The sequence below is a fragment of the Taeniopygia guttata genome, chromosome 11 (assembly GCF_048771995.1).
Source record: "Taeniopygia guttata chromosome 11, bTaeGut7.mat, whole genome shotgun sequence".
Lineage (NCBI taxonomy): Eukaryota > Metazoa > Chordata > Aves > Passeriformes > Estrildidae > Taeniopygia > Taeniopygia guttata.
This window is the reverse complement of record NC_133036.1, coordinates 12,076,403-12,100,674: the sequence shown is the minus strand read 5'-3', so window position 1 is coordinate 12,100,674 and position 24,272 is coordinate 12,076,403. Positions and strand designations below refer to the sequence as shown.

The 24,272-nt window shown below is 54.7% G+C and overlaps 1 protein-coding gene and 2 long non-coding RNA genes across 11 annotated transcripts in view; 2 read left to right on the top strand and 1 right to left on the bottom strand.

The window, feature by feature from the left end:
* ZFHX3 (zinc finger homeobox 3) overlaps nt 1–24,272 on the bottom strand; it is a 386,661-nt gene that overhangs the window by 110,647 nt on the left and 251,742 nt on the right. For 5 of the 9 annotated variants that reach the window (XM_072934462.1, XM_072934465.1, XM_072934463.1 and 2 more), the window contains one exon: nt 13,009–13,383. The exons of 2 other annotated variants lie outside the window; for them this stretch is intronic. The gene's annotated coding sequence lies outside the window, so the exon portion shown is untranslated. Of the gene's footprint in view, nt 1–10,958; nt 11,931–13,008; nt 13,384–23,404; nt 23,753–24,272 lie in introns of those variants that run through there. 2 more of the 9 variants (XM_072934470.1, XM_072934469.1) reach the window with 2 other exon arrangements.
* Nucleotides 11,342–12,214, top strand: LOC140684878 (uncharacterized). Its single transcript, XR_012057804.1, has 2 exons — nt 11,342–11,449; nt 11,926–12,214. It is a non-coding gene; the product is annotated as an uncharacterized lncRNA (long non-coding RNA).
* Nucleotides 13,382–18,629, top strand: LOC115496779 (uncharacterized). The gene is made up of 2 exons (XR_003962300.4): nt 13,382–16,483; nt 17,418–18,629. It is a non-coding gene; the product is annotated as an uncharacterized lncRNA (long non-coding RNA).

The following is a 24,272-nucleotide window of genomic DNA, read 5'->3' as shown; positions in this document are numbered from 1 at the left end:
ACCACCTACTTCCCCTCCATCAAAGCAAAAAAAGCCAACACCCAGCTAGTGTTGAAGGCCAGCAATTCCCACTCCATCGCTGCCATGTCCAGATCACCAGAGCCACCCCTGGAGCCTCTCATCCGGTAGGAATCACCCATCCCACGGCACTTAAGGTGCTCAATTCCAACATTAGAAAGCAAACACTTGGCATCTCCAGGACATACAGAGCTGGCTTGGTTCTGCTCATCTGAAAAGCAACTGCCAGAGCCAGGGAGCAAATATTCATCTGGACACCCTGAGCATCCAGCTACAGTGACCATCTCAAGCCCCCAGACACCTTTGTCCTGAGGTCCAGCAGGGTCTGCGGCCAATTCAACTGGGCTGAGCCCCCCTAAGGACACCCAGCACTCTGGGCACGGGTGGAGCAGCTGGGACCACCGAAATGGGGAGAATAAAGACCTTTTGCTTAAGCTCCAGGAAGAAAGAGAAAAAACACTAATTAACTCAGCAGCAAGTTGTTAGTATTTGCATACAAATGCAGCCACAAATCACGACAAACAAGGCAGGACAAGGCAGGCCCATTAGACACAGGGATCCAGCCCAGCTCCTGTGGGTCAGGCAGGCAGGCTGCCAGCTGCTCGGGGGGCACAGGGAGTGGGCCCTTATCTCCACCAACACTCCTACAACCAGCTGCAACAGAAGCCACAGGGATAAGGTTTCCTTCCACATAAAACAAAGGAATGGGATGAATTCTTCAATCCCAGTCAAGAGTAAAGTAAGAGGTGCCAGAGGAAAGCCGACATGGAAGCTCCTCACCCTGGCAGCTGCTGCTCCTCACCCTGGATGAGGACAGGGCAGGCTCCCCACCACGGTGGCTGTGCAGGGACGGAAAGACCCACATCACAAAGAACAAATCACACCTGATGCAGCAGAAGAATGCGCCCAAAAGCCAAAAACGAATGACCTGAGCAGAACAAGCTCCAGCTACTGCAGCAGTTCAACAAGTTTAGCCCTCCAAAGCCATTACAGCAGTAGGCTTTATCCCACATTTCACCTGATTGAACCTCCTTGCTCTGGAGATTGCTCCTCCTTGCCCGGCACAGGCTGCAGGTGTGCTTGGCATCGAGCCTCCCAACTCGGGCCCTCCCTGCACACTGGCCAGCACCCTGATGGACTCAGAGCTCCCTTCGTTTACACACTTTGCATTTGCCCAATGAGTCACTTATTACTGCTGAGGGCTCAATATTACAAAAAATTTACCATTTTTCCACTCGCAAAAAGACAAAACCTGCAATTCCACAGTTTGGGATTAACTATGTGCTCCTCCCACCCAGTCCCCTCAGCTGGGATCTCAGGATTTAAAAGAAAACTCCAGCAACTACCAGTTCACATTAAGGTGTATAAAAAGAAAAGAAATCTGATTTCTAATTTTAAATAGGAAACTCTCACTGGCAAGATTCCAAGAACCCTTCCACGGTGACTTTTATTAACAGCAAGTTTCTCGTGGCTGCAGCTCCCAGCACAGACCGCGGGCTCAGGCAGAGAGCACAGCAGCACAGCACAGCCCGGCCCTGCCGGGGCACACGGGGGCACAGCTCCCAGCAGTGCTGGCAAGCAGCAGCTCTGTGCCTGCAGCCAGCAGCCGGATCGGCGCGGCCGCAGCACGACACATCCAAACAGAGCCAGGTCCGAGCCGACAGGCAGGATCCACCGAGCAGCTTCCCACCACAGCTCACAACTGAACCTAAACTGCACTCAACGAGCATTACAGGAGAAATATTCTACACTAGACTTTTTTACTCCTAAATGCAAAGTTTCAGAACAGACATTATGAAGAAATCATAGCAGCTTTAACAGCTATTCCCACGCTCAGGTCCTGAAGCATCCAATTTAGAAACCATCCTTCTGGCTTTTGAGTGTGTGTTTGCAGAAGAAAACACTTCTGCTTGTCCTCACCTGGGAACCAGTTAAGATCACATTTTCACTCTGGGGTATGGTATTTTGCTGTACTAATGACTTTACAGAGAAGAAACCATTAAGAAATCATCAGTCTGTGGAAACAATCAGAATCTGGAGTTTTTGCATAGGAATCACTCTGTAATGACCAGGAAAAGGGACATCTACACAAAGATGTTCCCAACAGCCCCCACTGTGCTGGTGCTTGAACGTGGATGGGCAGACCTCAGCGTGGAGTCTAAGCACACCCGACGACGCCCAAGCTCGCAGAGAACACTACACACGCACAGCTGAGACCCAGGAGAACACCCAGACCCAGCACAACCCACACCAGGGCTGGGCACAGCGTGTGCCCAGCCGCCCTCCCCTCTGCCAGTGGCCAGTGCAGCCTCTGCCACCAGTTACATCCCAGAACTCTGCAAAGTAGGAAAGACATAAAAGAGACTCCCTGGACATGAAATTAGGCCATTGCTTAAATAAAACCAAAATCTGTTTCAAAAATTGAAGGAAATATTTGGTTTGCAGCTACAAAGAGCACTGGACAGTGGAGGAGGGAGCCTCCCTGGGAGGAGAAGGAGCTACCTGTGGCAGGTATGGACCCTTCAGAGAACAGGATCCAGACCCTTCAGAAAAGCACTGGGCGGTGCTGCTGCAGAGAACAGGGTGGAGGGGGAGCAAACAGATTGTTTATTTAAACAGGTGAAACTACAAGCAGAAGCCATGCAGGCCGGCAGCTCCAGGTGCTGGCTTCGCACGGACCACGGGGAACGCAGCGGGGCATGAAGCCCCGTCAGCGGCTGGAGCGGGGCCAGAGCAGCACAGGCAGAGCCCAGGGAGCAGGCCCTGGCTGCCAGCAGAGCCCAGCAATTCCCACCCAGCTCCCAGCAGCAGAAGGATGATCTGAAGGAGCCAGGGCCCTGTGGGGACCAGCTCATCCTTCCATGGGAGAAGGAGCTCACTGTTCAGCTAAGCCTAAGCCTCAGCCACAGCTGAGTTTCCTTAGCTGAAAGGGCTGCACAGGGATCCCCTAAGTTTAACCATACTGCACTCCTGAAAGGGTAAAATAAAAGCAGTGCCTTCCTGCCAAGCACCCCACACCAAATGCACGCTTAGGTCCCAGCCCCACACTGGGACCAAGCTTTTGGCTGGGGCAGCAGCAGAGCGAGCGCTCCTCTGGGAATAGGCCTAGGTCCTGCCCGCCTGTTCCCGTCTGCTCCAGCCAAGCCATTCCAACCTGTATCGCATAATCGTTTCAAATTAAAGGGAAGCTGACAAAAAAACCAACCAAAAATAAAAATATTTGAGGAAGCTTTTTTTCCTCCATCCTTTAGCAGTTTTTCTAACCCAGGTCCCTTCCCTAAAATACTTCCTCGTGCCACTGCCCAAAGGTCTGTGTCAGCAAAAGGAAAAAGCATCCAGGGCAAGGCTGGCCTCGGCAGCAGCATCAGTGTCACACACAGACAGGACACCAGCCCCTGCAGGCTCTCCAGGTCCTGCCTCAGCACCACTGAGCCCTCACCGCGATTTACTTGCCAAGAGTTCCTACACACAAGTAAACAAAAGGAACTCAGTGCAGGCGTGCAAACACAGCAGTGTGAACCTGCTCCTGTGAACAGGACATTCCTGTTTTGGTTTGAAATCAAGTTGCTTTGGTACAGCTCGTAACTGTTTCCAATTCAATTAAGCCAAACTAAAATAAACCCTCCTTGAACTGAAAATAATGTCCACGGGACATTCTAATGTGCAAGTAAATCCTTTGAAAAAATAATAATAAATCAATGAAAACTTTTCTAAGCAGGAAGAGTGCTGGTAAGCAGAAGGTATTTGTTCTGAAAACCTCTGAAACAGTCAGAATGAGGAGCCAAGCACAGTTTTCACCAGACACTTCTCAGAGCCCAACTGCACTGTTTATCTAAGACAGTTAAAAGAGTACCAGCAGCGTGAAATGCAGTCAGCTTCAAAGTCACAGTCTCAAGTCCTAAACATGCCACAGCAACCTCATTTTAGGCAAACACAGGCTCTATTTTGGTTCAGTGTTTCTCTTCCTCTGCTGTGCAAGAGGCTCATACAAGGAAGAAGGAACTTTAAAACATAAAACCAACCAAACAAAACTTTCACACTCGACACCATGAGAATATGAAAGAACAACTCCTCTGTCCTTTCTCCCACAGTAGCTATTCTATAGCTATGTCTACTGAAAGAAGCTTTATTTTACCATTTTTTCCCCTTTTCTAAACAATCTGCACCCTAAGACTCTCGGTCCTTTTATTTCCAGTCACGAAGGAGTCAGGAGCCATCTCAGGGGCTCAGAACTGCCCTAGCCTCCTCATAGTGACCTGGACCATGGGGCTGACTTCAGCTCCCCATCCCCTCTGTGCTGGCCAAGCACAGCCAAGGGCATCACTGGGAACTGTTCAACATCCAGGTAACGCCATTAATGGAGACAGCCGAGTCTTAACACAAGTGAATTCAAGCAGCAGTTGAGAAAATCACCCAGTCCTACTCCACAGTCCAGCAAGGCCTTCAACAAGACACAGACACAGCTTTTATTATCCCAAATATTTGCATAGGGGAAAACCTCCTCCCCTTCACCTCCTGGCACGCTATGCTTCAATGGCAGCTGGAGCTTTTTTTGGTTTCTCCACATTTTTTTTCGTTTTAAAATGCAGAAGACCCACTGAGCACCACCAACAGTAAAATACCCATGTCTGTGCCCAACACCTCTCCACTCATTACTCCAGCAGTTGAGAACTTCAGATCTCCAGAGGACAGCCAGTGCTTCTCGAGGAATCTCACCAAATGCATCTCACTGACCCTTGCTACTTCATGGGCTTTGTACCCAGAAGCAAGAAGGACCCGAGAAAAAGATTGCTGGGGGGATAAAAACCAGTGTCCTGATATCCAGCTCCTGCCTAAAGTAAGCAGACATCCACACAGCCAGCGGCTACGTGGACTCAAGGAAGGAAACCTCCACTCCCAAGAGAGCATCCCATCATTCCAGAGACACAAAGAGATGCTTAGAGGAGGAACATGGCTAGAGAAGTGGCTGGACACTTCCAGTTGCACTGCTAAGAGCCAGAGGACCTTCCAGGGGGTTTCTGGCAACTAGGTCTGCAGTCCTAGGCCCAGCTGGGAGGTTTCAAGGGAAGAGAAGTCAGTCAGGCTGTTCCTCCTGTGAGGCTGACCCCAGCCACTGCTGTGCAGGACAGAGCTCAACCCTCCTCCTCATCCTGCATGGGCTCCAAGCAATCCCCCAGGCACTCCCAGAGCTTGGCTCTGGTGTTCACACATCTGCAGTTCCAGGTGAAACTGCTGCAAGCCTGCCATGAAGGCAGCTTTTCACGCAGGGCTGCCCTGGCACCAGACCCACCACCTGGGTAACTTCCAGGATCTCATGCAAACCTCCGGGACTTCCACGTCATCCAAAATAAAGAGGAAACAATGGAGAGGCTGGTTAAAATAAAGCAAGCAAGGAAAAAAAAAAATCTGTAGCAGCTCCTTCAGACAGGCACTGCTATTCGCCAAGGAGCTGGTTTGTGAAATAGCAGAGGGGCATGTGGTGCTGACCACCCTCCCGGGCTGGCATCCCACACCAGCTCCATGGCAAACAAAGGGCACGGGCTAGCAGCACTGCCCGGCTTGCCACCTGCTCTCCCCTCTGCCAGCCACGAGGTACTGCCACAAACCCACGCTGCCGGCCCTCCTCCAGCACCAGCCTGCTGTGGGGCAGCCTGTGCTTCTTGTCCACCATCGTCCCTCCTTGGCCAGTAGCACAACCAGCCCAGCCAGCACGCTCCACCACGCTGCCACCTCCTCCAGCTGCGCTGCAGGCCCAGCGCCATGCCCACAGGAGCTCAGGACGTACACCTGCCTGCACCTGGACTTGGACTCTCGAGCCAACATGACCAGTCCTCCACGCCAGTGCTCTCTGCCCCAGAAAGCAGCAACCCAGCAGGGATGAGATGGTGTCTCAAAACAAGGACCAACCAGCTCCATTTCTCCAGTACCATAGCATAGGTCTCCAGCACGATGCCCTGCTGGGAGGTGCTGAGGTGCTCTGGACAATCCCTCTGCTCCACAGCTGCCCCCAGCGCAGCAGGTACTCCCACTTAAAATTTAAGGATGCAACAATGCTCTGGGGATTTAAAACATGTTGTGATTTTTCACAATTAACCTCCACTTAAGAGTCCGTGCATGTGAACTATGCACCATCCCATTCCATCCTCCAGCTGAGGCAAACACTTGGTGTCTTGCCCAAAGTCAGCGTCAGAGCTGAAACGGATCTTTAGACTCCCAAACAAGCTCACGGTGTTAAGCTGCTTTTAACTGTCTCTACGGAAGATGAAAAACAGCAAGAAGAAAGGAACTGGGGAAGGTAGTATGTAAAACTAAAAGAGACAAAATTAACAGGAGAAAATTAAAGAGGAGAAATTTAGGCTTTGACATCTGAAGTAGCTGTGTAGGAGCACATGTCTGGGTGCTGCAGACCCAGCTTCCACAAGAAAGGCCAGAGCACCCATTCCTCAAAGTCAGATGCAAAGGCGCTGACTGCGGCACCTCGGTGTCCAGTCAGCTGGCAGTGAGCCCTGCCAGCCCCCGAGTCCCACTGGGCGCCTTCGTCCCCAGTGTCTGGGCCCAGCCCTGCGCTGGGCACCCGCAGTCCCCCACCCCAGCAGCACCGGGAGGGATGCCCTGCTGCTGCCCTGCTCTCCTCGGAGCTGCGTATGAATGACAGTGGGCCTGCACTGCGCTGGCAGCCGGGGTGCCTCTCTTCGACACCAACAAAGCAGAAGGTTAATTTGAACCTCACAGCCCTGCTGCTGCGCGCTTGTGCCTCCTCCTCGCCCTCCCTCCCCGCTCTCCTTTCTGTGCAAAGCCTGACATCTACAGTTCTGTCTGGCACAGTCAGGGGCTGCGGTGGGAACCGTGCAAGGACACGGGGACATGGTGGCTGGCTGCCCTGCGCTCCCCAGCCTCCGCTCACCCACATGCCACAGCACAAAGCAACCTCAGCCCGATCAGGGGACACGCACCAGGAGCAAGGAGCGCCCGGCAGTACCACTCCAGAGGCCACCAGCACACTGCTCCAGCTCACCCAAGAGCAGCCCCTGCACCGGCACTGACACCCAGCCCCAACACGCAGCACACCCCAGGTCACAGCCCAGCAGCGTCGCCTCCACAGCCATCGTGCGGGAGCCTCCTGCACCCAGCACGGCAGAGCCCTGCTCTGCTTTCGAGGTGTCCAAGGGGCTGGGCACTGGCCTCTGCAACACCAGAAGTACAGCTGAAATGCACAGGCTGCTGTGCACAGCCTGAATCCAGAATACCTTCACACTGCAGGAGCAGGGCTGGTTTGCAGACTCTGCAGCTCTCAAACACCAAGTAGCTCTGCGCACTTCCCCTGCTCTGTCTCCTGAACCAACCTTCAGGCCTGCCGACCTGTTTCTCCACCACATGGTACCTCAGCAGACACACCTTGGGCATGAAGCCCCAGATTCTGCACCATCTCAGACAAGAAGCACCTGACTGCATTCATCAGCCCCAACAACCTGCACCTGATGGCACCTCAGCCAGCTGTACCTCCTCACCTCCCCCTTCTTCACTCAAGTCCATTATACCAACAAGACCAAAACCCTCTGAGCCCACCACCAGACGTCACAATCGCTCAGGAAACCCAGCGCCCGACCCAGCAGGATCAAGCACACCATCGCCATGTCACCATCGGCAATTCTGTCTGCGCGCCGGGTTCCGCACCGAGCGCCGCTCTGTTTGCATGAGGCGGCCGGTGGCAGCATGGAAGGAGGGTTAAAGCCCCTGCCACCCAACTGAGCCAACCAGCTATTCTGGAGCCAGGCTGCCACCAGCCAGGAAAGCGCAGCTGGGAGCCCAAGGGGAGCCCAAGGCAGAACACAGGGTACGCTGCTGTTGGGACCTGAGGGTTTGGGAACAGCTCCCATCTTCCCTGGGCAGGGAGCCGATGTTTCAGAAGGCACGCTTGGGCCACATAAATAAACACTAAGAGCTAACATGCTACAGGCCCTGCAGTCTCTGCTTTCCCAGACACCAGGGCAGGTGGAGGACGAGAGAAAACCTTTTACCAGAGCTGCCAAGCACGTTGTCTGTTCCAGCGTTACTGCCAAGCCAAGGAACCTGAACAGCTCAGCCCTCACCAGATTTAATACCTGAAAGCCTGGTTACCACAGAGTAACCTCACGTTCAACAGTAACATGCACCACACGGTTCAGAACACTGAGAAATGTTTGCTTTCTGTGGGGAAAAAAGAAAAATACTGCTGGTCCTTTCGTAGAGAGGCATGTTTGGCACTTGTGACATAATGAAATTACAATCAACAGCCAAGTGTCTCTCCCAGCAGCAAACTTAAGGGCAAAGCCGGGTGGCCGCAGCCTGCCAGCGGCACCCGCAATCATCCCACTGTCCCTCCACCTCAGCAGCGCCTGGAACATGGTGGCAGCCACCACCAGCTGCGGCCCGTGTTGAGCTCCCTTCCTGACATCCCCAACCAAAAAATAATTCTGTGTGGGGACGAACTAGGACTGCGCTGACGGCCACCTCTGACACACGCACCATCCACACCTGGTGCTGGCAGCCCCGCACACAGCCAGCGTTGCTGTGGTGACGAGCACGCACCTTCCGCACCGACAGATGGACACGTCTGTCCGGCACAGCCAACGCGGAGGCGCTGGAAGCTCTGGCTTCTTGCCGGCGCAGCGAGACCTCAGCAAGACCCACAGCATCTCCGAGGGGAACGAGGAATGCAGGGGTGGCCGGGGCTGGTGGGATCCCCAACCCAGCAGCAGGACCGCTGCCGGCATCGAGGGAAGCCCGACTCAATCCACCCTGTTTTGTTTTTTTTTGTTTTTTTTTTTTTTTTCTTAAACTAGCTAGAATTTATCTATTTCTCCAATCCCTGCCTACACACAAACCCAACCTCAGGAGCAAACAAAAATGCCTGAATCGCAGATCAGAGACAAAGCAGAAGGCGAGCGGGCGGCCTGCTCCCGCTGCCCTCACCTCACCCCTCGGCGCGAGGCGGTTATATTTAGGTACCGCCACGGTCTGCGGTGCCGCGGCCCCCTCGGGCACGGCGCAGAATGCAGATTTTCCAGACAACAGACCACAACAGCTCCGTCAAAACCATTAGAGGCTGCGGCGCCCAGGCCTGCGCACAGATGTTTTGATTCCCACTCTCCTGCCACGACAGCCCTTGACAGCCCCATGGCTGCCGCCATACGCTGGACACCCAGTCTGAATTTGGGCTGTCAAGCAGAGAGGGAGGAGAGAAGGGCAGCCCTGCTCCCCAGAGAGGAGCTCCTCTCTCCGGTCTCCCCCTGCCTCTCCCCGGGGATGCACAGCCTCCCCCAGGGCTCCCCGTCGGCATGGGGAATGACCCACCCTTAAGGAACGGGAGCAGCGCAGCGGGGACAGCCCCCACAGGCACCTGCTGTGGCCCCGGGGGCCCCTCCCGGGCTGAAGCCCCCACGGCCATCAGTTGCAGGAGCCTGCAAGCAGCACAGGGGTCCAGCACGGGCTGCGCCAGAGGGACCTGTCCTGATCTGGCTTTGTTCACAGCCCACTTCTCCTGCCAGCCGGACGCACCCACGGCTGCACAGCCCCCAAAGCCACACAAAGGCCAAACCTTGGCCGTGCTCCGATGAAGGGATGTGGGAGCTGTGAAATGCTCGGCCTCTCCCGAGCCTGTCCCTCCAGAATCGATCTCCGCAGCACAAACACACCTCCAGCCCCAGCAGGGCCAGCGCACGCCGGCACCAGCACCCACAGAAGATGGTTGCCGAAAATTCTCCCACCGCAGATGAGAAAGCAATGCTGGCAGGGAAACGTTCCCACAAGGCATCGAGCCCCCACAGAACAAAACACGGCATGTGAATAAAGTTGATGTAAAAGCCCACTAGTCCTTTTTCTGCTTCTCCATGCAACATTTTTTTTATTATTATTAGTGCTATTACTGTTATTTTGGAAAGCGGAAGGAGGTGTTAACAGGGAGGTTGACGCAGCCAGCTGTGCGTCCATCGGTTTGGGATTCAGCGATTCCTGCTGAAGCCGTTCAGCCACTGACCAGGCCCAAAGCAAATCCTGGCCTCTGGCGCGACACCGACAGCAACCAGGGCGGGGGTCAACGCAGAGAGATGAAAGAGGGACACACGCCTCTGCTTTTGTCAGAGCAGCCACCGCTGGGCCCCGGTGTGACAGAGGCCACGACAAGGCCAGGCGATGGTGCCAGGCACAAGGGCCCGCCCGCACCGCCCCGGCCTGCCAAGCAGCACCTTGGCTCGGTCCTGCGGGAACAAAAGGCAGCGGCAGGGTGGGAGGGAGGGTCCGGAGGCTCTGCAGCTAAGGACCAGTGCTGCTGCTGCGGCCGGCACCGCTGTGCGCGAGAGCGGCTGGAGCCAACTTCCTGCTGCCCTCTGTTCACAAAATGACCGCGTTAAGAAGAAAAGAGGAGATGAAAATACAAATAGAGCAAAGGAACTTCTGGGGCCAGACGCAGAGTTTCACTCCCCTCTAACGTGACTTTTTTTTGCTTTTGTTCCAGTGGAAGACAGCCCGCAGAGTGGGACCGGGCAGGAGGCAGCTCAGGCAGCCGCGCAGGGGAAAGCCCTCGGCCGGCGGCAGAGCAGAAGCCTGGCGAGCCCTGGGCCTGGCCGCAGGGCCAACACGTCCTGGTGCTGGGGAGCCCAGCCTGATCCTGCCGCCGGGGCCCTGGGACACCCCGCTCGCCCCCCTCCCGGCCCCCGCTGCCGCGGCAACCGAAAAGCCACGCTCCGTCTTCGCTCAGCGCCGGACCAGACAGTGCTCCCTAATGAGGGAGCATTACAATCAGCTTGTAATGCTGAATTTTTAATGCTGCCGAGGGCTCTGTTACATAATAAAGGGGGAAGCGGGAGCAGAGGGCGGCCGGTGGGGCTGCCCAATCCCCCCGGCCATGCAGGTGGTGTTCCCGGCCCGCTGGGCACCCCTCGCACCCCTGACCCGCCGCTTACCGCCAGCGCCGCAGGACGGGGCGCGCACGACGCCCATCGGAGCTCCTGCCCTGCCGGGAGGCTTGCACAAACTTTCCTCAAGTGCGTGGAGGGGTGATGCCAAAATGCTGGCTCCGCACTCTGCCGCGGCTCGGCCGGGAAATGATTTAAAAGCAAAGTTCACGAGCATGTTAACGGCATGCTCTCGTATGTCCCCGCACACACGGGCTGCACTGCGCCGCTCAGTAATACCCTAAGACTGTAAATCTATAACCACTGCAATGATTTAGTGATTAAAAACATGATAACATATTGTGTAACTGCAAACCACAGAATCCCTGCCAACTCTCCTCCGAGATACAGGAACAAAAATACAGAAAATGCGTTGCTCGCAGCGGTCTTCCTAAACTCGATGGAAAGATTTTAATAATAATGCAAAAAAACCCAAAAAAACAAACCCCAAAAACAAAAACCCAACCCAGACATTAGAAAGGGCTGGATATAAAGCAAAGGTAGGAAAAAAAATATTTAAAAGATGGAATTTTAAATACGGATCTTGCTCTAACAAATTACAATCTAAACATGCCTCGCTTTTTTCTCTTTTTAAGTTTGTCGTAACTGGAATAACTGGTCTTGTGTGATGTCTTGCATATTCAAAGTGCTTTGTAATAGGATACGGAGACCAAACCTTATTTGCCTAAACTCAATGGGTTTTATTTTTTCCCCTCTCTCCCCCCCATTTCTTTTCCTTTTATTTTCCCTCCACCCCCCCCCCCCCACCCTAACGGGGGAGGGTGCGGGGGGAGGCAAAAGGAAGCGAGGGCTTTAAGCTGTAAGGAAAATACCTGAAAGGGGAAGCTGCAATCCGTAATACAGCGAGGAAAGCCAAATATTATACATATATTTTTAAAGGCAGCTATGGGAGTTTTGGCCTCTAAGCAGCCAACTTGACCCCATTTTCTCTATTCTCTTATTTCCTCCGTTGCAGGATTCCTGCACCTTCAGTCGTATTCGAACTCAATGTGACCCTAAGGAGGGAGTCACCGAGTCTCCAGAAAATTGCTCCATATTAAACAGGAGCAAGAAGAGGAGAAAGACAGCCGGCGTAGAGGGGACACGGTTGCGTTAGAGTCCAGGACATAGCGAGAGCAGCCCCAAGCACAGCGGGAGAAAGAAACAGACCTTGCTCGGAACCAATTTTTGTTTGTTTGTTTTAAAAAGAGGGGGCGGGGGGGGGGAGGAACCGAATAATTAAAAAAAAAAAAAAAAAAAAAAAAGAAGACAAAGACACAAACGCAACCCAAATTATAAATAATTCACAGTCCGAATCCCGCGTGTGCGTGGCACCCACGCACGCCGCGCACATACATAGACACGCTGCCCTCGGAGGGTGCGAGAGGCAGCGGGAACCCGAGCGCGGCGGGTCCCGGCGGGGACCGACAGGGACCGCGTTTCACGTAGCGCGATAAGCGCCGGGCGATGCAGCCCCGAGTCATTAACCCCGGCCCCGAGCGGGCTCGGCCTGCGGTGCCGCCCGCCCCCGCCGCGCTCCCGCACCGAGCCGCCCGCGGGGAACGAGAATCGCCGTTCCTCTGCGCGGCCAGGCCGTGCGGGCCGCGGGGTGCGGGGCTCGGCGGGGCCGGGCCCGCCGCCGCCGGGGCAGTTTTCGGCACTTTCTTCGCCCCTTTGTTTTCCGGCGCGTCCCCGGCGCGGAGCGGCCGCGGCCCGGCGGGGTCCCGGGGGGCGCGGGCTCCGAGCGAGGCCGGGCCCCGCCGCGCACAAAGCGGCCGGGCGGGCGCCGCGCTTGCTGCGCGCCCCGCGGCCATGGCCGGCGGGCGGGGCGGGGGGGTCCGCGGGCGCGTAGCGGCCCCCGCGGCGCCGGCACCTGCGCGTCCCCGGCGGCGGCGGCGGGGCTCCGGGACGGCGAGCGGCACAAAGTTTGCTGGGGGATCCGGGGCGGTGGGTGGGAGCGGACGGGAGGGGGGGCCGGACCAGCCCCATGCAAAGCAGCCCGGGCGCCCCGAGCAGGAGGAGCCCGAGCGGGGGACAGGGCAGAAAAGTTGCCACTTACGCGGTCGCTGCTCCGGCGGCGGCGGCGCTTTTAATCCCGGGCGGCGGCGCGGGGGCTACAGATCCCATGCAGGCTGCGGCGGCTGCGGCGGCAGGAGCGCGGGGCTCCGCGGAGGGGCCCGGGGCAGCAGCAGCGGGAGCCGGGGGCAGCAGCCGGAGCCGAGCGGGAGCCGCCGCCGCCGCCGCCGCTGCCCAGCAGCAGCATCGTTGTCGGGGAGTTTGCAGCCCCCCGGAGAGAGGGGGCCGCGGGCGGCGGCAGCAGCAGCGGCGGCGGCGGGTCGGGGCGGAGCGGCGGGCGCGGAGCGGAGCGGGCGGCGGGCGCGGAGCGGGCGGCGGGGCTGGCGGTCGCCGGAGCAGGAAGCGCCCGGACTCAGATCTGATGATTGGGAAGAAAAAAAACTCTTTGGATCTTTATTCTGCTAATTAGTTTCCTGCAAAAAATGGCTGATTAGTGCAGTGCGCATGTGCCTCATTACCCAGGCACGACGGGAAGGGCTAATTAGCCACCTTCTGGATCAATAAGATTCAGCCCAGGCGGCGGGGGAGGGAGCGAGCGCGCAGGAGCGGGCGGGGGGAGCGCGGCGGCGGCGGCGGCGCCGCACCGAAACTTGGGGCAAGCGGCCGGCCCCCAGCCCGCGGCGGGGGGGCCCGGCCCGGCCCGGCCCCGCGCCCCGCCGCGCTGCCCCGCTCCGCGCCCTGCCCGCGCCGGGCCGGGCCGGGCAGGGGGCGCGGGGCCGGCCGGCGGCTCCGCACCGCTCCGCTCCGCGGCGGCGGGACCTCCGCGGGGCCACCTGCCCCCGCGCCCCGGGCGGGGCCGCGCCGCCCCGCGCGGGGCAGAGCCGGGGCGGGCCGACCCCCGCCGCCGCCGCCGAAGTTTCCCCGGCAGCCGCCGGGAAAGTTGCGTCCGGCAGCGATCGCAACTTTGCGCGCCGGCTCCGCCGCCGCCGCCCGCAGCATCCCCGCAGCATCCCCGCGGCGCGGCCCGGCCCCGTTCAAACTTGGCGGCCGCCGCTCCGAGCGGGCCGGCGGATCAATGCGGCCGCGGCCAGCCGCGCTGGGAGCCGGGCTACAGGTTTCACCAGCCATCGCTGGCAACAGCTTTGTCATTTTCTAAAAATAAGAAGCTAAAAGTTATTGTAGAAGAAGGGGCTTTTTTTGTCCCCCGCACAATGTGCCTTTTGTGAGTTTAATGCCATTCTGGGGCTCTCTATGGCCCCGGACAATGGGGAACTCCAGGAGGCGGCTGTGCCTCTGCCTTTTTTCTTTCTTGCTTTCTCTTTTCTTCCCCCCACCCCCCTCCTCTTTTTTCCCCCTTTTTTCTTTTTCTTTCTTTTTTTTTTTTTTTTTTTTTTTTTTTTTTTTTTTTTTGGGAGAGGATGCAACATTCCTCCAGTCCCACCAGAACCTCTGCTTTGATTAAATAAATATTTCTCTAGCCTAACGGTAACGTTTTTCACTTTCTGCTTGAGTCCATGTCCGATTATTATTTAAAATTTTTATTTCCAGGAGCTTGTCCCTCCCTATTCCAGCTCTATCAAGAAATGTAGATGATGGCTGGGAACATGGGATTTGAATTTTAGGAGGAGGTGAACCAGTAAAGAACCTCTATCCAGGCTTAAGAAATTATGTTTTTTTTTCATGTTTCTATAAAACCCTATTTTTATTATTGGCAGAAATGCAGCTAAATTAAATAATGTCTTGGAAAGCTAAAGAAGCTCTCATTTTTGCTTTTCTTTTTTGCCTTTTTTTTTCCACCCTTTTTTAATTTTTTTTTTCATAATAACTGTAATTATTTTCACGGTTTGTTTCATAGCTCTGAACAAGGAATGCAGTTGCGGTCAGTTTTTCCATTTGGGAGAACCTTAATATAGATGTATTTTATACTGCAAGGTAATAAACTGCATGTTTGTTAGTACCTATTATAATGAAATGTCTTGAGCTTTCCCTATTTCTTAACGTGGGGGTTGACATTTGGAATTTTGACAAGTCCCTTTAAGTGGGATGGGGGTGAAGGAAGAGGATCAGGAATTTGACTGTGCTGTTGATGCATTGCTGGGAGTGTTTGGCGTTTGGGAGAAAGTCGCAGGTTTTAAGACTCAGGGTTCGATAGGTGCCACGGTTCTGTGGATGTTGTACCTGCAGCCCTGTGACCCAGGCGTGCTGTGTGTGAGTCCTGGTGCTTGGATTGACTCCAGAGGGGGACTAGTTTGCATTTAAAAGCTGCCCTTAAAAAAATCTGTCACTTCCTGCTTGATACATGTCTCGTTTTATGGAAGAATAATTGTTAATGCACTAATCTTTAAAAACAAACAAACAAACACCTCCCCAAAAAAACCCACCAAAACAAAACCAACCTCCCCCCCGAACTCTAAAAAAAAAAAAACCAACTCCAAGAGAAAAAACAAAACCAAAATAAAAAACCAAACCAAAAACCAACCAAGCCCCAAACCATGGAGCCCTGCGGGAATCAGAATTTTTCAGGGCTGCTTGGTACGCTGCCTGGGAAGGTGCATGTAATTTGTAGCTGTTCTTGCTGAACGTGAACCAAACGTGGGTTGAGGAAGAGGTTGCGGCGAAAATAAAGTAACCCTTGTCTTTAGCACTTGGGATAACTTAGAAAAGTGCCTCTTTTCCCTGAGGCGGCGGATCTGGTGGCCCAGGCTGCGGGTGCTGCCTGTGGGCACGCTTTTTGCAGAGCAAAGCACAAGGAAACGCGTGGGGAAGTTGGGGGGCAAAGGAGTGCCTGCGGATGCTCCAGAAAGAGGCACCTCCACAGGGACGTGTGCGAGCGCGGGCTGGAGCCATGGAGGTTGTCTGCGCTTGCATCGTGAATTCGAGCTGTGTGCCGCTGTCCTCTAATTTCCCATGACAACATATGGATCCCATAAAGGCAAACATGCCGAAGTGCATCTGTCTGGGTAGTTAACACAAACCAAACATCCCCCGCTCGGGATCCCGCTGCTCCCCGGCCGCGCCGCGCCGAGCCCTCCTGCCCCAGCCCCTCGCCGCTCCGTCCTTCTTCCCGCGGCGCGGCCGGGACGAGCCCGAGTGCCCCGGCGGGAGGAGGCGGCAGCGCCGGCCGGAGCAGCGGAGGGGTTAAGCGGGGAGAGGGGCGTGCGCCCCGCGGCCCCCCACCCTCCTGGGAGCGGGTCCAGCCCGAGCAGGCTCTGCCCTGGGGTCAAGTCCTAGGACATCCTTCCCTCCCCTCCTGGCAAGGCAGGAACTCGGGCTGGGAAGGGAAACAGCAGATGAGCAGGGGGCAGAGGTTTGCCCCTCGTCCTGCACACAGACGTCTGGAGGCTGGGGAAAGAGAGAGTTCCCAGTTTTCCAGGTTGCAAAAAGAGGTGGCGAGGGGAGGCTGTGCGTGCAGAGAAGGGAAGGAACAAGTGACGGCTGCAGGACCGGCGGATAAACCACTACGCAAACACCGAAACACAGCCAAGGAATTAAGGGATAATTCGAACAGAAATCGTTAGGTATGATTACATGTATGTGCACGTGTGTCTCCTCTAAAAAATTTACTTCCCATAAGAATTCTTTGTTCTAGGCAAAAAGAAAATCTGGTTGCTAAAATATAAAATGGGGCTTCCCTTACTTTAATTAGAAATTTTGATATAGCCTCATCTGCAATTGTGTGGGTGCATCTTGTTTCTATATGTGTATCTCTGCATACGCATAGATGGGATTTTGGGTTCAAATAGCTTTTAATGTGCTTAACAGAAAGAAGCTCTTAGTATCAGATCTGCAGTGAAAATAAGACTGATTTTTCCCATAGGAAACTTGCTAAAGACACAGCTGAATTATTAGATTAACCCCTTTTTTTGTCTCATGGCATATCTGATGTATTTGCGCAAAGATTTGTATCATTTCATTTCTGTTATTTTGAACAGACAGAACGAATAGCGGCGTTTTCAAGGGAAGTTATTATTTGTAGAAATATATACAAATTAAGAGAAACAACTTTGAAGCAAAATGTTTTTCCAACAGAGTGAATATGGCTTTCTGGACAGGACTCTCAGCAAGAATGGTTGTTATCTTTAACATGTAAAATGAGGGTGAGCAGCTCTGGTTCCCTGGGTTCTGCAGAGAGATCAGGTCTTCCCCTGGAGACATGACCTGGCTGCCAGGGGCTCAGGAGGCAGGGGTGGGCCAGTTTTGCTGTGGTGAAAGCACTGCACTCAGCTGAATTTTTAGGGATCCACAAGCATATCCCATCGCTCGCCACCCAGCACGGGGGGACTGGGGACACTCTGCGGTGCCGGAGGCTGATGGGGCACAAGGGGCTGATGTGTGGGGAGAGCTAAAAAAAAGTTCCAGGCTATCTTTTAAAATTAAGGCTTGAAAAATTATTGTTGGGAGGGGGGAGATTCCGCTTAGAAAAAGCCTCCATAATATCATCCACTTCCATAGCTGTATGCTTGTTGGAAATTTGTCTGAAGAATCAGAACAAAGCATGGAAGGCCAGAGTCCTTGAAGGAGCTCCAAATGATAAAGTCTGCCATTCATTTTAAACACTGCGTGCATTGTGGAAACACAGGTCAATTTGAAGGCATTTGTCAGATTTCCAGTTCCCTCTGCTCCTTTGCAATGGAAATTTGCAATCAAATCCCTGTGCTGGAGTTAGGATGTCTGCCTTGATCAGTTTGTATGACTCTATGCCCAAAGCACTGGCCAGGTAAGGCGGCTTTTCCTTTGGAAAGTTTGTTTGTGAGGAGTTGAGAAGGAGAAGGGGGGAAGGCTGAGGGGAGTTGAGCTGGAGCAGATGTGTTTGTTCTGGGTTTGGAAGGGGAAAGGGCAGGCGATCGGCAGCGATGGATTGCACAGGGCTTGCTGAGCCGCAGAAGCGAGTTGATACCATTTAGAGACGCCCAGCAAGAAGCATGGAAAGGGATATTCCAGCAGCAGCACAGTCATTGTTGGGATGCAAAAATGCAGCACGGCTGGAGAGCCACACTGCTGAGCAATTTCAGCCAGATAGCAGGGATTTCTTCTGGAGTCATGTTTGCCTCAGTTACTGGGGGGGCTGCTGCCCTTATTCCTGAGACATGGGGTGCTGGAGGGGAGAGACTATTGCTCTAGAAGAAATGCTGTAGGGTTTGGGGAGGTTTGGGCTAAGGGACATTTCAAAGGAACATTTATTCTTTTGTCTCCAATCTATTTCTGGGGTTATACCTGATTATTAAAAGACATCGTGCTCGAGGCAGTGGGAGTGACAGGACCTCTGTGGGCTATTACAGCTGTCCCCAAACCTGGCAAGGCTGCTGCAGTCAGGCTGAGTAAACACCCCTCAGTCAGACAGCAAGTTTGTAACATGCATTTGCTTGTTTTGCAGGCCATAACACGAGTGGATGTGTTTGCCATGGGAATAAACACTTGGAATACATCTATATGTTTCTTGGCTTTTTGAGAGAAATGAAGAAAAAAAGTCTTGGCATTTAATTAGGAGTCACTAACCTGATAAATATTGAACATCATTTCTTTGTGAGCGGCTCCATGTGCTCAGAGTACTCTGTGGATGTATTCCACAATTGCACTTATTTAATGCCTGTATCACCTCGTGCCTATTGTATTTATGTTGTCATCAATGTCAGATTTTAATTAAACAATTAAATCACTGTCACAGTAATTCCCCTAGAAAACTATTTTAAATGAAAAATCCCACAATAAATGTTTGGGAATCATCTTAAAGGGAAAAAAGAGGGAAATAAGTTACAAAATAAAATTACAGTTCCCCCAGAATTAGGGAAAAAAAACCCCTGTTTTCAGCATTGAGAAGAATTCTGGACTACAGGGTGGTTTCCACAGAATTCCGAGTGTGTCAGCAGGGAGACCAAGACACCTTGGCTTGTCTGGGGACTCATTTGGGTCTGTCAGGTGCAGTGGCTGCACAGGGACCCCGGCCCAGGGCTGGCAGTTCCTGTGCTCAGCCGCACTGGGGTCAGGAGCAGTGACAGCAATACAACCCTCTTCTCTCTGCGCCAGCCAGGTACCCAAGGCTCCTTGGAAAATAGTCCATCAGCCTCCTTTCCCTCCGACTTATTTCAGAATTAAGCTGGAGATTTGCAGGAAAGTCTGCATTGAATTATTCACCAAGTTAAGCACCAGCACCAGCTGCACTTACTATATAGTAACCACGTCCTCACCCCTGCGTTGTAAGCAGTGAGAAATCGGATCTGACATAGCATCTTTGCTGCACTTAATCAAACAGTTCATCGTTATCTCTTTGTAAATATCTGCTCCTATTCCTCTCAAACCTGTACTTCTTTGCACAGAAAAATCACAAACACGAGATGCAAAATTCATCAGACAAGATATCTGCAGGAATCACGCTCCCAGCCGCACGCCACGATATTACCTGTATTTAACATAAGCACATCTGACATTTGCGGCGACGTGAGCGGCGCATATTGAAACTGGGGGCCCGGGCTGTGACTGCAGCGCCACGTCCCCTGCAGCATCCCCAGCCACCCCGGCCAACAATGCTTTCATTTGTGCCCCGGGAGGGCTGTGCCGAGCCAGCAGCGGCGGGGGCTGGGGGGGCCTCGCTGTGCCCCCCTTCCCCAGTGCCTGGCCTCGGGGGATCCCTCCCAGCCCAGCACCCATCCTGCCGGGGAATCCTGGACAGTGTTTCTTCTAGGTCCACGCTGCGCTTTTATTGGAATGCAGCTCTGCAGATTGGGTTATGGCTGGGCTGCGTGTGGTTTCTGTCAGCCCTGAAGTGTTTTACAGCTGGAGATGATTTTGGGGGGGCGGGGGAGGGGACACATGCAGCCTGTCCACAGCCAGGTCTGATGTTCATCTGCTGCTGTCTCTAATTTTTTCCTCTGTGTCTCCATCAAAAGGTGAGGTTGGCACTGGAGGGGGTGATGATGACAATGGCAACACCAGGTCCATCCCTTCCCGCTCCTCGTTTGAGTTTCGTTCTCCCAAAGCAATTTGCCAGCAGATCCCTCTTCCTCCTGTGGCCACAACAAACCCAGGCAGCTGGTGTGCTGTGCCCGGGCTGGGCAGCCCGAGGGCTGGGCACAGGCTGGCTGCAGGCCGTGCCCTGGGGGGACTCCTGCCCCAGCCAGCTCCACCTGTGAGTTCAAGGCACAAAACCTTTAACCTAAATTCAACAGCAAACCCCAAAGCTCTCGCTCCATCAGTCCAGAGCTGTGGCAGGGTCTCCACAGCCCCCTTGGCCAGGCAGGCCCTTGCCTGGACCCATCCAGGACCACCCGCACTGTGCCCAGAGGCTCTGCCACCCGAAGGGCCTTGGCAGAGTGCATGCAACCAGAGACACATTTTTTTATACACGGGAAAGGGGAAAATGGATGAGGCTGCACAGAACCCTCCTCCAAGCAGGAGAGGCTGTGCTGAAGGAAAATATTGCTCATAATGACACTTAAGCCCAGACACTTGAATGCTAAAGGTTAAACTTACATTCTTCAAGAAAGGGCTCCTTGCCAGCTTGAACTGTGTTGTGTGTTCGCTATTGCCTCCTCCTCCTCCTCTTCATCCACTGTCAGTCCACTTTTGGTATGTTTTGAAATAACTGAGGTTTTGGGATGGATTTTTTCCCTCCCCTAATGTCTGTTCTCTGTACCAGTTCTCGGCCCTATGTCTGTCACAGAGTTAAAAAAAATTTAGAAGTCAGTTTAATGCCTGTACAAAAGTGAAGTGGTTTTTTCTTAGCTGCAAACTACTGTAGCTTCAATCCATCAAAGACCAGCCTCAGCATATGTTCTGTCCTCCAGTGACACACAGTTCATAGAACACCATCCTCCACCTCCTGTCCTCAGCTGAATAACCAGAATGTACGTTCTGACAATCAGGCTAAAATTGGAATTAAAACACATTGAAAGACTGATATACAGTAACAATAAGGCGGTGAAATCATTTTGGGGACAATCCCCACCAGGGCTGGAGACGAAACTGATGGCAATGCTTCCAAATGCTCAAGCCAAGGAAGAAGAAACAGGAAAATGCCCACCCAGGAGTAGCACTTTAAGATGAATTTCAAAATAATATGAAGAAACAGACATGCAGTTTGGATGCTACATTTAGACCTTACTGATCAAAGAGCACCTTCTCCATATACTTTCATGCTTCTCCCCAGAGATATTTCCCATAAAAAAATAATGGAAATAATATTAGATTGTGCATGCCTTCTAAAGCAGCCTCTTTACACAGCCTCATGCAGGCTTTTCATAGAGAATCAGTCAGGTGAAAGCACAGAACACGGATCCCTACATCTGAGCAGCAGCAGCAGGTAGAGGAGACCCAGACAGAAGGCTGGATCAAAGGCTTTGAGGAGGAGCATGGAAAAGAGCCAGAGAGAGCTTCAGAAGTCAAATGCAATTTTTATTTGGGTTCAGAGATGATAAAAGGCCAGTGATGTTCATTTTCCTACTTCCTGCAGCAAGGGAACGGGGGGCTGCAGGGCTCCGCAGCTCGCTGCAGTGTATTTCTTGGCACAGCCCTAATTGTATCTCCTGGTCCCAGTGGAAGTTCACGCTTTTTAATATCTCTTATTGCTTCTGCAATTGCTGCCACCAGTCAGCAATCACAAACAGGAAGCCGTGAGTCAGCAGAGCCACAGCCCGTGGGCTGACAGCGGCCGGAGCAGAGGGACACTCCTGGAAAACACAGCGAGGGCCGAGCCAGCCAGGCCCCGTGGGAACGGTGCCCGGACAGGCCCGGGAGCTGCACGGAGCCTCGGTTCCCAGTTCAGCCCTTCAGCTTCCACCAGAACCCGGGATAAAGGCCCTCTTGCCCTGGGCCTGAGCACCTTCGGAGAGGTTTCCCAAAGCTGGTCCCCAGGGCTCAGGGCAGTCATGGCAGGGTGAGAGCAGACAAGGAGACTGAGTCCAGTTGCTTCTCCGCGCTCCAAAAAGCAGATTTTTTCACCCCGTTAGGGAGAGGCACGGCAGAGAGGCAGCAGTGACCCCTCAGCTGGGATACGTCAGCATGACCCCGTTTTCACACCAGCGGCACCCAGGGCTTGGCCACACCACGGCTCACGTAGCGCAGGGAAGCAGATGATCTATTCCCAGCCTGGTTTCGTCGTTTCCTAACTGTATTTAGCAGCGAGTTTACTCCAGACTGAGCCTGCGTGAGTAAGTGTGTATGTAAGGGTTGAGGATTGGCTGCAGCAGGCAGAGGGTTTGCTGAAAGGCTTGTTAAGGAAGCACTACTGACCATGCAATCCAATTACATAATGCTTCAAAAAATAACCGTGCTGGGAGCTGGGTCTGGGTAGTGCATTTTGGCAGCAGAAAGAGGTATCAAATGCTCATCTTCCAAACCAAAGGCTGACACTGTATTTGTGCCACAATGTGACACTGCACCTCGGCAGTAAACTGCTCTAAAGAGGAAACTTGCTTCCAGGGGAAATGCCTGCTGTTCCCTTTCAAGGCAGTGCTGCACCCTGCAGACCGACGTTATTTGAGTCCTTGTAAAATTACCACTAATCTCTGCACTCAGGATGCCTCGTGTTTTATGGGCACTCGTATGACGGCAGCTTTGTTTTCTGGGGGGAAAACAGAGCAGGGAGAAGCAGGCACCTGGCCATCAGCAGTGGCTGTCTGGCGGTTTTCCTCAGCTCCTTATCTTGCAGTTCCTCTCTGCCTCTCCGGACAGGACAGACATTTACATGATGCACAGTATTTATTGGACAATGTCTGAAAAAAATCCCCTGTCCTGCCTGAGGAAGATCCAGATCCAGTCCCACTCCCGGCAGAGCCTGCGTGGAGCTGTGCATCATTTCTGCCGAAATGGATGCTGGCGTAGGGGACTGAAGGCTCAAGCTCCAGGATGACTCCATGCGCACCTTGTTCGGGATGACAGGGATCTAGAAACCCTGTCTCCGAACAGCACTGCTAGCTTTTATCGTAGTTACTAATTTAACTGCTGGGCTGCTCCGAAGGCGTCGCAGAGAAGGCACATTTCTGGTGAATGAGGCAACAGCAAACTAAAGATATTCTTAGCCGCTGCGCAGCTGCCTGTACCTGAGCTGTGGGGCTCGGCCGCTGGGGATGCTGCATGAGCCGCGCCGGCCACCAGCGCCCGGCTCTGGCCCCCGTCCCCGCCCGGGCACCGGGGGTCCCTCGGCCGATGGCATCCCCGGGCCCCGCTGACGCGGTCGGAGCAGCGGCACGGGCGCGAAGGGGTTACGGGCGGCTGGTCCGGCCCGGCCCGCCCCGCGCCCGCCCGGCGCTTCCCGGCGCTTCCCGGCGGTTCCCGGCTGTTTACCTGGCAGCGCCGGCCGGAGGCCGCGCCGGCATCCCCGCCGTGCCCCCTCCTCCCTGCCCGCCCCGGGGCCGCGCCCGGCAGCCCGGGCCCTTCCCCGCGCCCGCCGCGGCCCCCGCCCGGCCCCGGCCCCGGCCACGCCGAGCCCGGCGCTGCCCACCCACCTGGCTGCCACGTCGCAGCCGCCTGCTGGCCCGGGGCCACCATGCTGCCGCTGCCCGCCGCCGGCGCCCTCCGCCCGGGGCAGCGCTGGGCTCCCACACGGCTCCCACACGGCTCCCACACGGCTCCCACACGGCTCCCACACGGCCCCCACAGCGGCCGGCCCGGGGCACGCCGCGGGCCGCAGCCGGCGGTGCAGGTGCTCGCCCGGCCGGGGGCTGCCTGCTCCGGCCCGCGGCGGAGCTGCTCTGTGGATGCTTTCTTGGTGCATGCGGGCAGGGAGCCAAAGTATGCAGCTTAAAGGAAATGTTTAATAAAGACACAGGAGCCTCAAACTGTTTATTTTTCCTCGCGGAAAGGTGGAGAGACGATGTCCCTGGAAACGCTGCCGGGCCAGGCGCGGGCCGGGGGCCGAGCCGGGGCTGACACTGCCTCTCACCTCTCCCTCCCCTGACAGCCCCGGCCGCGGGGTCATAAACCGTGGGGGGAAAAGGCAGCCTATTAGTAACTCTATTAAGTCTCCATTAGTTAGGTGTGAACTCATTACTCTAATATACCTGGAGGTGGGATCCCACTTGCAGGACATTAGCGCTGCAATAAGCGCGTTTACCACCCGAGCTGGACCCAGCGAGGAGAGGACGGAGCACAGAGGAGCCTCTCCACATCTGGGCAGCACCCGCTGCTGCAGCAGCAGCACAGAGAGCCCTTCTTGCCACGCCTGCCCTGAGGCACTGGAACCTCTCCCACACAGGCTTCCTCCCTGTCCCCACGGTCGTTGTCCGGATGAGCAGTCCCTAAAGCAGCCTTCGACACCTTCCCTTCCTGCAGTATCGACAGGGCAGCCACTGAAACACACCCTGCTCATCTGCT